Consider the following 12,090-nt stretch of genomic DNA (forward strand, 5'->3'; position numbering starts at 1 on the left):
GTTACAGAAGATGAAATGACAAAGCATTTGAAAAACTCTCCAGGCTATGATAGACAGAGGCCACAGCAGGGACTCAGCACAGTGCTGCGTGACAAGCGTAACGGAAAGCCAAAGAATCAAATGGACGCTCATGGAGGGAGGGAGGGGGTCCTGAGGACCCCAGCTATCCCACAGTCCCCACAGTCTCCGAAAAGCATTTGCATTCTTGGCTGAGCTCCAAATGCCTGAAGGGTCAAAAACATTTTCCCGGGTGTTTCAGGGTGTATGTCATCAATTCACACCCTTCCTCCCCCCCCCCGAAAGAAAAGGGAAAAAAATCGTTTCTCGCCTTTTTTCAATGTCACCCTATGTCTACTGCATGCTGCTGGTAGACGCGGTGCTGCAGCGCTGAACACCAGCATCCCCTTCCCGGTGGCAGACGGTACAATATGACTGCTATCCATCGTCATCATCAGCTCGTGAGTGCTCCTGGCTGGCCTCGGTGAGGTCGGCCGGGGGCGCCTGGGTAAAAATAGGAATGACTGCTGGTCATTCCCGGCAGATGGTACAAAAGGATTGGTAACCGTCCTCATCATAGCAGCTGGGGGCTGAGCTCCATCAGCCCCCCCGCCCCTTTCATGTCTAAAGAAAAGATTCTGTACTGCCTGGACTATCATAGCAGCGGGAGGCTGCGCTCCTCTCCCCCCCCCCACTTTAATGTCCTGCCTGGACTATCATAGCAGCTGGAGGCTGCCTCCCCCTCATTTTATCTCGCTAAAAATTCAGTGTTTCTTATTCCTGCATTCTTTATTACTTCATCACACAAATGGGGGGACACGGCCACGGTAGCCCAGGAGGGTTGGGGGAGGAGGGAAGCAACGGGTGGGGTTGTTGCAGGGGCACCCCCTAGAATGGCATGCAGCTCATCATTTCTGCGGGATCTCTGGGGCTCTGACATGGAGCAGCTGTGCTCTCTGGTTCTCTAGTACACTTGCCCCATATTCTAGGCAGGACTGACTCTATTTTTAGACAAAACATAAAGAAGGGAATGACCCAGGGAGTCATTCCCATTTTTGTCCATGCGCCCCTGGCTGACATCAGCGAGGCCAGCCGGGAGCACCCATGACAGCAGCAGACGGTACAAAAGGATTGATAACTGTCATCGCCAATTTCCAAATGCAAACGGTGCAAAATGACTGATAACCATCATCTCATCGCCAATTTACAATGGCAGACGGTGCAATAGGGATGGTAACCATCTCTGCTACCTTGCAAAGGCAAATGAATGCTGCTGTGTAGTACTGCAGTACTGCCTCTGTCAGCAGCATCCAGTACACATACGGTGACAGTGACAAAAGGCAAAACAGGCTCCATGGTTGCCATGCTATGGCGTCTGCCAGGGCAATCCAGGTGAAAAAGGGCGCGAAATGATTGTCTGCCGTTGCTTTCACAGAGGAAGGATTGAGTGACGACATTTACGCAGAATCACCCGCGACACTGTTTTTGCCCCATCATGCATTGGGATCTCAACCCAGAATTCCAATGGGCGGGGGAGACTGCGGGAACTATGGGATAGCTATGGGATAGCTACCCACAGTGCAACGCTCCAGAAATCGACACTAGCCTCGGTACATAGACGCACACTGCCGAATTAATGTGCTTAGTGTGGCCGCGTGCACTCGACTTTATACAATCTGTTTTACAAAACCGGTTTCTGTAAAATCAGAATAATCCCGTAGTGTAGACATACCCATAGTTACTTTGTCTGAAAAAAAAAGTAAAACAAAACACAATGAAGAAATTGTCTTGTAATATGCAGTTACAACAAACATTGCAAGCAATAGGAGTTATTCCCATGAAAACAAGTGTAAGAATTTAACTAGACCAGTTCTTCAGCTAGTGTAAATCAATGGAGCTTCCCCAATTTACACTAACTGAGGATTATGGCCCAATTCCCTGTAAAAACACTAATGCTCTGGGTGATATTTCTTCAGCTCATGGCAGATGGTCATGCCAGCCGACTAGAAATAAAGTGACACACCCATTGTGGAACATATGAGTTGTGTTGCCCAGCTAAAGAAATCTGCATTATACATTTTTTCTAAACAGTTATCTTTTTGGTAAATTGAATGGATCAGATTCTACTCTGTGCTACACCAAGTGTAAATCTGGAGTAATTTTACTGTCTTAAATGGACTTGCTACCCAAGTACAAGCCCATAGTAACTTCATTTAAATCAGCAGAATTATTCCAGATTTTTACACTGGGTGTAGCAGAAAACAGAATCCGGCCCGCTATGTTATGCGTAGTGATTGGCACAAAGTGTTGGCTGCTGCACATATTCACAATTTTGTTAAATGATGTAAGCTTGCCAGATTCAACCTGAGGTAAGTCAGTGTGCCTTGAGCAGTGATATAAGTAGCTGTGGGAGTTGCTTATAGGAGGTAAGTATGTCAGAAAACAGATGCATGCCCAGATCACCAAGCCTGTCCTATATATATATATTTTATAGGAACTCAGTCACCAGAGTAACTTGCACTAATGTAAATGGTATTTGCTTCTTCTACTTTTCCATCTTCCATCCCTTGAGTCTGTAAGTTACACACATTGGGCCTGATTCACCACTTTGTTAAAACAGTTTGATGCCAATGTAACTCAAATCAATGGAACTGCACCATCATAAAACAAGTATCAGAGGGGTAGCCGTGTTAGTCTGGTTCTGTAGAAGCAGCAAAGAATCCTGTGGCACCTTATAGACTAACAGATGTTTTTGCAGCATGAGCTTTCGTGGGTGAATACCCACTTCTTCGGATGCAAGTAGTGGAAATTTCCAGGGGCAGGTAAATATAAGCAAGCAAGAAGCAAGCTAGAGATAACGAGGTTAGATCAATCAAGGTGTGAAAACCAAGGGAGGAGAAACTTCATAAAACAGATGTTACACGATAGTGAACATTCATTTAATGTGGGTAGGTTACACTGCCCATCACTTACATCCATTTTTCTGATCAGTTTCCACTTATGTAACAAACTCCACTGTTTATTCACCAATGCAGAATGTGTCTTTTGGGACAAAGTCCAGCCTGACCGCCACAACATTAGCCCCACTCACTTCATGCGTAGAAAGCTAGGTGAAAAAAAGCATTCTCAGAAACATGTATTTGAGATGGTACCTGTAGTCCATCCAATTCAGGAAAACGTTAGTCCAGCATATTCACAGAAGGAGAAAGTGTAGTGAATACCCATGTGAATGAGCATGGACCAGGAATGTTAACACAGTCATCTTTGGAGTTTTTTGTGGATTTTAGAGCAATACTTTCAGAGAGTAAGAACAATGTGACTTCAATGACTAAAACCCAGGTGAGCAGCAAATTGCAGATACCCAAAGCCATAGTTGTAGGTGAATAGTCGAAAACTAACCGACAGGTTGAAATGTTTGCATAAATTATTCATCAAATAATTTTAAGATGCTAATTCCAAAATCCGAAGTGCACTGGCATTCTGTGTACAAGGGATGAGTTTGAATAAGATGTTGCCTCTGTTGGAGAGGGTTACATGTGAGCTAAAAGTCAGTGCAGCATTTTACCCTTTCCAAACACAAGAAAGCAAGTGGTGAACTCAGGCCAAGCTTTTCAGAACTGACAGGGGATTTTGAGTACCTCAACTGCCCAAGTGGAGTAGACACTTTATGGAGCCTGAAGTTCAACACTTTCTGAAATTCAGGCTACTGGGCACCACAAAACTGAGGTACCCAAATCATGAGTCCCTTTTGAGAATCGTGGCTATAGCGATGAGGGCAAGGTCACCATGAGCAGAGTGTTTCCATTGCTGCACACGCTGTTCTGTTAGCTGAAGTACTAGGACTGTGCAGGCAGCTTTGTTGAATCATCAGTGATTTCCAGGAAATTAAATTATTGAAGAATCTACCTCAGGGTGATACAAACGGTGCTTGATTAAAGTTGGCATTTAGATCATCAAAACAGAAATGTGCCTTTTGCATTTGCTGAGATCACTGGTAACTGTGGCAGCTCTCGTCTCACTCTGAGCCATGCAATGAAGGTTACAGTGAATATGCAGCTTCTCAAAAGGGAGTTTTCTTGGAAGACTTTCTAATAAAAAGAGGGGGTATAAAAATAATGACTCCAGTCTATTACCTGTACATTCCTGGCAGAGGAGATCATTAGCTTTGCTCCCACGTCCTATCTACAGAGTCGAATCCTTGAACATCAATGGAGTAACATGAAGAACAGACATCAACGTAGTAACACTAGTGATGAATTCAGTCCTGCCTGGCAGCAGCTGCTTATGTCTACCCTATGAAATCAGGTTGATTTTATAGAAGTTGATTTTTTAGAATTCAATTTTATACAGTTTATTGCGTATGTCCACACTAAGCGCATTAAATCAGCAAAGTGCATCCTCACTACCACGGATAGCATCGACTTACAGAGCGGTGCACTGTGGGTAGCTATCCCACAGTTCCCGCAGTCTCTGCTGCCCATTGGAATTCTGGGTTAAGCTCCCAATGCCTGATGGGGCAAAAACTTTGTCGCGGGTGGTTTTTGGTACATGTCGTCAGGCTTCCCTTCCTCCCTCCTTCCGTTAAAGCAACGGCAGACAATTGTTTTGCGCCTTTTTTTCCGGGGTCCCATCCACCAGACCCGTCAGCCCACTGCCTGCCTGGATGATCGGAACCCCAGGCAGGCAGTGGGCTGAGCAGGGCTGATGGATGGAGCCCCAGACTGGCAGCAGGCTGAGCGGCTCAGCCCGCTGCCGGTCTGGGGCTGTGTCCGCTGGCTCCTGCCAGCCGGGGTCCTGCTCAGCCCTGCTCAACTGGCAGACCTCGGTGAGGTTCATCGGGGTGCCTGGACAGACATGGCTATAATCCTCTTAGAGCACCGAATCAGAGTGACTCAGGTCATTCTCTTCTTTAAGTTTCATCTCATGGAGATTCAGTCCTGCCTGGAATATCATGCGAGCTGGAGGCTTCTGCCTCAGGCTGCTCTCCCAGCTGGCATTACCGCGGGGTCGCACCTACCCCAGCCTGCCCCTTGCTCCCATGGCTCATGAAGCCTGGACAGTAGTAAGGAGCAGTTCAACTTGGGAAATGACAAATCCAGAAGGAAGGATTGCACTCAATGGGCCACGTTAAGATTATTTCAGAGTCCTAGATAGCATTTAGTCCCTATAAAAGGCTTCATGAAAATTTCCCCCTGCCCCTAACAAAAATATTAATTTATCAGAGCAGCTGAAAGGGTAAGGAACCCGGGACTATAACTTAGAGAGAGCTTCCATATTATTTAACTCATAATTGATATAATTCAAAGTAAAATTTCACAGCACGGTCTGTTCTAAGACTAAAAATGCAGGAGAAGAGTCAGAAAAAGGAACAGCGACCTGTTTCCGGCTGGTTTTGAACCAGGGACATTTCGCATGTTAGGTGAACATGATCACCACTACACTACAGGGCTTTCATGGGTTAGGACCATCAAGGCAATTAAATTCCAGGGGAAGGTATCTTCCATCTGCACTTCAGGAACTCAGACGTCTTAGGGTATGTCTACACTGGCAGAGTTACAGCGCCGCTCAGAGAGCACTGAAGGGAAACCGCTGTTGTGTGTTCACACTGTCAGCTGCCTGTGCAATAGCATGTTCACCCTTGCGGCACTTGTAGTGATATTTGGAGCAGTGCACTCTAGACAGCTATCCCACAGAGCATCACTTCATCTTCTGCCGCTAAGAGTTGTGAGAAGGCAGAAGGGGCCGCGGGGCATCCTGGGTCCTGTCCCAATGACTTGTGATGCACTGCTTCACATCCCAGCAATCCCTGTGCTTCCATCTGCATTTGGTGCCATCTTTCAACGGTCTATGTACTGCATGTCCTGCCTCTTCAGGCTGCAGGAATAGATCCCGCACTGTTGACCAATATGCTGCTCGCTTTCACTAACACGGCACGGGTGGCAGTGGACTTATTCCTTAAACTACAAAGGCAAGAGGAGTGCAACATTGATCTCACCACGCATAGTAGCTACGACACGAGATTGCTTGTGGCATTCACGGAGGTGCTGACCACAGTGGAACATCACTTTTGGGCTCAGGAAACAAGCACTGAGTGGTGGGATCACATTGTGATGCACATCTGGGATGACAAGCAGTGGCTGCAGAACTTTCGGATGAGGAAAGCCACATTCGAGATGGGACTGTGTGATGAGCTTGCCCCAGCCCTTGGCACAAGGACATGAGAATGAGAGCTGCCCGATTGCTGGAGAATTGCGTGGTGATTGCAGTGTGGAAGCTGGTTACTCCAGACTGCTACCGATCAGTCGCTAACCAGTTCAGAGTGGGAAAGTCGACCGTTGGACTCGTGTTGATGGAAATGTGCAGGGCCATTAATCGCATCCTGCTCCAAAAGACTGTGACTCTTGGCAACGTGTGTGACATTGTGGATGGCTTTGCACAAATGGGCTTCCCTAACTGCAGAGGGACAATAGATGGCATGCATATTCCTATTCTGGCTCCAGACCACCTAGCCACCAAGTACATTCATTGGAAGGGATATTTCTCAATGGTTCTCCAGGCACTTGTGGATTACTGTGGGCATTTCACAGACATTAATGCAGGCTGGTCCAGAAAAGTGCATGACGCATGCATCTTTCCGAACACTGGTCTGTTCAGGAAGCTGCAAGCAGGGACTTTCTTCCCAGACTAGAAGATCACCATAGGGGAAGTCAAAATGCTCATTTGTGATCCTGGAAGACCCTGCCTACCCCTTAATGCTGTAGCTTATGAAGCTATAAATGGTGCACCTTGACAGCAGCAAGGAGTGGTTCAACAACAGGCTGAGCAAGTGCAGAATGACTGTTGAGTGTGCTTTTGGCTGTTTAAAGACCCGCTGGAACTGCCTATATGGGAGGCTGGACCTGGCCAATGACAATATTCCTATGCTTATGCCGCCTGCTGTATGCTCCATAATATTTGTGAAGGGAAGGGTGAAAGCTTCACTCAGGGCTGGGCCACTAAGGCTCACTGCCTGGAGGCTGAATTTGAACAGCCAGAGACCAGGGCTATTAGAGGGGTGCAGCACAGGGCCATAAGGATCAGGGATGCCTTGAGGCAGCAATTTGAAGCTGAAAGCCACTAATATTTGTTGCTATGCTCGTGAGTGCAGTGCTTGTAATGCTAGGAAGTGATTGTGATTGGTGCAGACGATACACTATGAAGGTTTAAGAAAATTGACTGTTGCTTTGTAGGGGTCTGTTTTCAATTAATGGACTAAAGATTGCTTTCAAACCAACATAATTCTTTTATTAAAAAACAACAACAAACAAAAGAACACATCAGCATTGAGAGGGATGGGGGAAGGGAAGGTCCTAGGAGGAGGTGGGATACCAGGACGATTAAAGATTTGTGTATGTCCAGATATCCATTCCAACCTTCTCCTTTGTAGTACAGCGCAGGAGGTACTGTACTTCAGCAGGGCTAAACTGCAGAGAGATGGGTGTTGAGTGCTGTGCATACTGGGAGTCTGCAGTGCTGGACTGTGACGGGGGAAGAGTGGAATGCAGCAGGTACAGACTGGAGCCAGGAGGTTGATAAGAATGTGTTGGTGGTGTCTGGGGGGCGCATGGGAAAGAGTTTTGCGACAGCGGCTGCAGGGGAGGGCAGGCGTGGAGCTGCTCAGTTTTACAGTGCTAGTAGTGCCTGGAGTGGGTCCACTTGGTGCTCCATAACGTTTAAGAGTCGCTCCATAGCTTCGTTCTGGCGTGCCGCGTTCTCCTTTCGGTCCCTCTTCTCGCTGTCCCGCCACTCCTTCAATTCTTGTTTTTCAGCCACAAAGTGCATCATGACCTCACGCAAAAAGTCCTCTTAAGTTCTTTGTGGCCGCTTTCTAATTCTGCGCAGCTGTTCAGTCGGCAATAAGAAAGAGGGAGGCTGGGCTCCCAAGGTCATATTTGTGACACCAAAATGCAACATTTTACAGAAGTAGTATTGTTTGCAACACACAGACTACTGATTCAGTGATTTAAAACACAGCCACTATTCACATATCTGTCACTAACTGGCTGACCCCAGGCAAGCACACATGAGCCACAAGATCCCCAAAATGGTGAGTAACTGCAGGGGCAGGGGAAATCAGTGTCCCAGGACTGTACTGTACACTGGGCATGTGACTCTTGGGGAGATCCAGCACTGTGTGTGGCGGGTGAGGTCTTATAATCATTCCTGTCCCCACACTTTCCACAGGCTGTGTTCATTATGGAAGATATCTCACTCCTGAGGGTGAGCAGAGAATCAAGGGAGGGGCTTCTCCAAGACAGAGGCTTCCACCCTGGCCTTTATGCAGCAATGGTCCATCTCTCTCCCTCCTCTCCCCCAGTGACAGCAGAGTGGAGTGGGAAAGTTACCCTTAATGGGGCAAGAAACAAAGCAGCTCTGCCAAAGAACCTGCGGCAGCAGATTGCCCAGTATCTCCATGGGCATTTCCTGGAGATCTAGGAGGCAGTTTCCCGTGAAGTGAGGGAGTCAACCAACACCCTGTTCTGCTGCTCAGACTAGGCACGTGGTGGTACGTGCATCATACAAACACAAGCCTGCTTTCTGCAACCCTCCTGCCCCCAACAACTCGCTTCAGCGATTCCCAAAATCAAAGCCACTTACCAGGGGCCTCCTCTCCTGTTTGCACTTTGCCAAGATCCAACAGCTGCGGCTGGCTAGGCTCCTCCGGGATAGAGAAGAGCTCCAGGCTGCATGCACCTCTGACCCCCTCCCCCTCCGCATTCTCATCCAAGATTTCCTCCTCCTGGCTCAGTCCATTCTCGACTGGCACGAGAGCCACCAAAGTATCCACAGTGGCCTTCGCAGTGGAGGTGGGGTCACCACCGAGTATTGCCTCCAGCTCTTTCTGGAACTAGTACCTCGTGGGCGCAGCACCGGAGCAGCGGTTTGCCTCCTGCGCCTTGTGGTAGGCATTCCGCAGCTCCTTCACTTTGACTCTGCACTGCACTGTGTCCCGGTCATGGCCCCTTTCTGTCATGCATCGTGAAATCTGTCTGTAGGTATCAAAATTTCTACGGCTGGAGCTCAGCTGGGACTGAACAGCCTCCTCTCCCAAAATGCTGATGAGGTCCAGCAGCTCAGCATTGTTCCTAGAGGGGGATTGTCTGGTGCGAGGAGCAGGCTTGGTCACCTGGTAAGATGCACTGAGAGCACCACATGCGTCACTGAGCAAACAGGAAGGGGACTTTCAAAATTCCCAAGGAATTTAAGGGGTGGGGATGACGGTTGGTCACCTGAAGGCAGGGCAGTAGAGTTCAAACCGATGACCAGAGAGGCAAGAACAGGCATTGTGGGACACCTCCCGGAGGCCAATCACAGTGCTGTAATGGACCAGGGTGTCTACACTGGCACTGCAGCGCCGTACCCCTCTCATTGGGGTGGTTTTTTTACAGCATTGCAACTGCGCAGTTCCTGCGCACTAAGTGGCTTGACAGTGTGTACACCTCAGGAATTACAGCGCTCAAAGCTGCTTTACTGCGCAGAAACTTGCCAGTGTAGACGAGGCCTTAGAGTACTGTGCACTAAGTGCCCGATTTTCAGGCAAAGTCAGGAATATAGACATCTATGCAATCTAAACACTACCACCCCAAATTGCGTTTCTAAACAAGGAGACACATGTAAGGCCAGGCTGAAGATTTAGTTCTAAATACACACAGCAAGGTATGTCTAAAATGGTTTAGAGATCAGCAGAGGGCTGTGAATCTTTCTTCTGGCCCAAAGAGCACATGGATTTGTTTCTGTGTTTGCTTTGTATGGTCATATTGTTGAGCCAGACTGGATGACTGCTGCTGACTCTTTTGATATTATCTATACCCCTGTTGCTTATGCAAAGTCCTTCAATAAGAAAATTGTGTGTCTGCTTCTAAAAGCTGCAGCAAAGTGGGACGATTACAAGAAGTGTCTAATATTGCTTTTGCCACTGGGGTTAGGGAGATTTATTTACTGAGTTATAGTCAATCCCTGCTCACCAAACTAATGCATTGCAGGCCCATTTATTTAAACATTGAAACTAATTTACAGTTATTCATTTCTCATTTCTCCCTAAATTCAGGAAAAGTGACTGCCAACAGCTCCCATAAAAGTGTGTCACTGATTCAGTCATTCAGATATGAACAGTAATTGCTTTCTGAGGTTTGGTTAATAACAAAATCAATTAGTGTAAATGGTTTTCCATTTACTGTAATTTCTATTTATTTCAGGTTATTGCTTAGCCTTTTCATGGTTTCCTTATCAAAATGTCTTTGTATCTAGCCAAACTAATTAAAATGGTCAGCTCTTCGGTTGCGGTGGGGACTGAATATAAAACTTCAATCAAAGCTGAAGAAAATAGAAAGTTTTAAGAGGGAATAAAATCTTTTCATTTGAATTAGCTTTTTATTCACAGTTACAGAATTAAGCAGATTATCTGAACATGAGCTGACAATCCAGGAAACCTATTTAAACCTATTCCACGCTAATGTGTCATTTACACATTATGCTGGTGGTTTCCCAATTATTGAACACACTAAAGAAGATGCCCCAAATACCTTTTCATGTATGGTAATTTAGGGCCTTCATTACAGACAATGGCAAAACTTCCATTGGCTTCACTGGGGCTAGAATTTCACCCCATATTCCTTCTGTTTGAGTTACCAGTTTGAAGTTAAAAATATCTGGGCCATATTTAGCCATTTCTTTCTCAGGTAAAATTTGCCATTGACTTTAGCAAAAGCCTCCTCCCCTTGCTTCTTTGTTGGCATCATGCGCCATAGGGTCAGAGACTATTCAGGGACTGCAATTGTGGGAGGTTGATGGGCAAATGCACAAGGGGACAAGGAGGGTCTCGCACACCCATGTGCATGCAGTGGCCAAAGTGTGGCCCTAAGACAAAACGTCCAGATTTAGCTCTTTGTTATTTTCCAAATAGTTGCCTACTGGTACGGTTTTCAACTTGCTACTTCTATTGTGCCCTGTAAGGTATTCCATATGTTAAACCCTCTCAGAGGATGAAATCTGGCAATCTTCTGATGCTGAGTAACACCTCCACAAGCAGTCACATGGACTTCAGTGCATGTGTTAGTATTTCCCATTCAAGCTTCATTCATCATGAGTGAGGGCTGTAGAAAGTTGTGCAAGCAAATTTCTTTTCCACATCTTACTTTTTGGCCCCATATTCTTATATTTTCTCCATTACTTCAAAACCCATTCTATAAGCATCTAGTCTTCAAAAATGGTTAATAGAGTCCTTCCTTAATCTCATTCTTACTGCTCAGGAATACAGTTTCTCTAAACTTTCTGCAAAAGTCAGATCCCAGCACCTCTGTACTAACCTACTACCTGTCTGCTAGATCTTCTCAATGTCTATAGTATCTGAGGTGACTGAAGTACTGTGTGTTACCTATGTTGTCACCTGCTGATGGAGCATAAGATGATGTTAAGAACATAAGAATAGCCATACTGGGTCAGACTAGTGGTCCAGCTAACACAGGATCCTCTCTTCTGCCATCAGTCAGTGCCAGATGCTTTGAAGAGAATGAACAGAACAGGACAATTTATCAGGTGAGCTATCATCTGTTGTCCAGTCCCATCTTATAGAAGTCAGAGGTTTAGGAGAACCGAGGACATGGGGTTGTGTCCTTGCCTGTTAACTACCAATAGCTGACTGACTGACCTAATCAGAAGTCTGTCTGCTTATGTCATTCTTACAGTAACCTAAATGGTCTCATAGCTCTACATACTAGGAAAATATTTATGCATTTCACTAAAGAGACACTGTCAAATGTATGAGTTTTATCCACTATCTTCAATTATTGTTATTTATATTGTATTTGTGGCCTCAACCAAGACTGGGGCCTCATTGTACCAGGCGTTAGACAAACAATTATCTTGTTGTTCAATTATTTGAATCATAAATACAGTATTGCTTTTTGTCCATATTGCTTCCTAGTCTTGTCATTACATTTTTGTAAGAAGAACTGCCGATGTACTTCAGCCATTTTATTTATTTGCCAGCATTGGCTTGATTAGAGTCCCAAGACATGGTGGTTACTGGATTTCCCCTCATAATACAAACAGTCA

The sequence above is a fragment of the Mauremys mutica genome, chromosome 3 (assembly GCF_020497125.1).
Source record: "Mauremys mutica isolate MM-2020 ecotype Southern chromosome 3, ASM2049712v1, whole genome shotgun sequence".
Classification (NCBI taxonomy): Eukaryota; Metazoa; Chordata; order Testudines; family Geoemydidae; genus Mauremys; species Mauremys mutica.